This window comes from Natrix helvetica (genome assembly GCF_964273705.1).
Source record: "Natrix helvetica genome assembly, chromosome: 4".
NCBI classification, from domain to species: domain Eukaryota; kingdom Metazoa; phylum Chordata; class Lepidosauria; order Squamata; family Natricidae; genus Natrix; species Natrix helvetica.
Window position 1 is genome coordinate 131,676,274 of NC_138550.1, and position 2,753 is coordinate 131,679,026.

Genomic DNA, 2,753 nt, shown 5'->3' on the forward strand with positions numbered 1-2,753 from the left:
TTTTATAACCTCCCAGATGATTAGCTCACAGGCAGTGCCAACGGGCGACACCTAGGAGTAGAGCCTTCTCTGTGATGGGCCCAACCCTTGGAATGACCTCCCCCCCGATATCAGAACCACCACCGACTTTCTCTCCTTTCGACGAAAACTGAAGACTCACCTGTTCCGTTTAGCCGGTCTGGACCATTCATAACCTCATTATACCTCTTGGCAGATATATTTTTAACTGGGTAATTTTAATTTGGGTATTTTTTAGGATTGTTTATATACTGTTTTTTATCTGCTTTACCTGTACAGTGTTGTATTGCCTCCTCTTCTATGTTTTTATGTTTCCATGTTTGTAGTCTATTTTATCTATTTCATTTGACTGTACACCGCCCCGAGTCCCTTTGGGGAGAGGGGGCGGTATAAAAATCGAAATAAAAGGTAAAGGTAAAGGTAAAGGCGAAAAGCCCTTACAACTGGATGGTCAAGAACAGACTAATCGAAGACTTCTCAGGTTCATTCCCACTAGCTTCCCCCTGAATAAATCTTGATTTTATTCATCCAAAGACTGCCCATTAACAATTTTATATTCCTCCTTGCAAGATAATTCCATAGGACTACTGAACATGGTCAGCCCTTTGACTCTGAGCCCTTATTTACTCGATCCATGAAACTTCCCCTATGGAATTACTCAGGGGTGGGCTTCAAAAATTTCAGCAACAGGTTCTCTGCCTGGCTGCAGGGTGGGCATGGCCATGGTGGGTGTGGCCTAGTCAGCCTGCTGCACCATGGTGGGTGGGGGGGATGGTTTTGCCTTCTCTAGGCTCTGGAGGTTTTCCTCGAGCTTCTGGAAGGGTGAAAACTGCTTCCCCCAGGCTCCGGTTGCCCTCGGGAGACCAGAAACAGGCCCGTTTCTGGCCTTCTAGAACTTCTGGGAGGCCCATGTTTTCCCCTCCCAAGCCTCCACGCGGGCCCTGCATTTACCTCACATCCAAAATGGGCTGCTTGGAGACTCCTGGGAGGGGCAGGGTAGGACGGGTGGGCAGGGCCCAGCCAGGGTGGGATTTGGAGGTTCTCTGAACCGGCTATAACATTAACTATGGGTTCTCCCGAACCTGGGCCTCGATACCACCCACTTTAATTGGCAACAGGAGACCTCTCTCATCCCCAACACCTATTTCTTCAGGCAAATTGTTCTCCTTCTGAACAATTACTTTGCACCTGAGAAAGCCAGCAAATCAAAACTACATGCTTTCTTCCCTCCCTTGGAATGTAGCTGGTTGGGCCTTGAAACAAGCAGCTTTTCTATATATATAAGCATTTTCACTACAGGTCACCCAAACTTGAAACCAGGTTGGTATCTTACTATTCTCCTCATTAAGTTTCCTGGTACATGTATATTAATGTGGGAATTTCAATGCAATAATAAATTATAATGATAAAGGACTCTATGAATATTTCAATGACTGACCTTCTGAAAATCTGAACCACCATTTATAAGGAAAGAGCAAATAAAATTCAAATGGATTGGACAGCTCTTTGCCATTTTTAAAAAATTCCCTATATATCTATATTTTCTGTTACTCGAGGACTGTGTGATGAATCTGCTAGTCCTTAGTCTATATCCTTGAGGCTCATACTCAAAATTCTTTGTGGGTTTTTTTTGCAACCTGGAGAGTTTTTTGTTGTTTCATAAGCTGCACCATGTTGACAATTATAGATATTATTAACACAACCTGGAAGAAAATGATAATATAAATAAAAGAATGGTGTTTCTTATTTTAAAGATAGCATTATATGTTAATGTGCATATTCTGTTATAAAAAATGGCAGGGGAGAGGAAAACAGCAAGTGGGTTCATTCCTATGAGTTTTGTCAAAAGAACAGATTCATTGGATCTTTTCTATAAAGTTTTAACTAGATTAGTAATGTTGGGAAACACAAGTTTTTTGTTTCCTAAACTGAAAAAAATAATCTACCTATAGCCATTCTAATCTAAGGTTGGGTTTACAAATATGAAATGATAATTTATGAAATCTTGCACTCAAAACCAAGCAAAACACAATTTAGAGCAATTCATGTATTCTGAACTTGGTTATTAGCCCTTTTCCCAATACTCAATATTTATAGAAGGGACAATAGAAGGTAACAACTATTTCAGAATGTAGGGGATGAAATATTTACTTGGCAAAACTGCATGCATGCACCAGAACAGCAGGGATTAAGTTCTAATTTTCACACCAAGCTCCACTACTTTTGAGAGATAACAATTGCTTGAAAACCCACCAATTTTAATGGCCTGGCTGAATATTGGGGAGACCACCAATTGTATATTCCTTTTATTTATAACAACCTTTTTATTAGTGCTTTTAAATAACTATCTAGAATTCTTTTCAATTCTCTGTCCTTTTCACAAAATTATTTTTGTAAATCCTAAATACAAAATTATCAAGGTCTCTCTTGGTTTATTTGAATATCCCTTTTAATTAAAGTATCAGCCAGTTCCATTTGATGTCCAGTATAGCTGCTTTTTCCTTATCATTCTTGTAGCCTTTTGTTTTTAAATCCACTTTCAAATCAGTCCAATCTTGTTCCTTTTTCATAACATCTTTGAAACACAGTCTATCTATAGAGGTAGACACTCTTAAAATTAACTTCCCGACTGTCTTGTTAAGAAATATATTTTAATATATCCTGTATTAAAATATTTTCCTCCATTCTGAATTAGTGCAATTTAAATGTTATTCTTTGTTATCTTTACAGGGAGT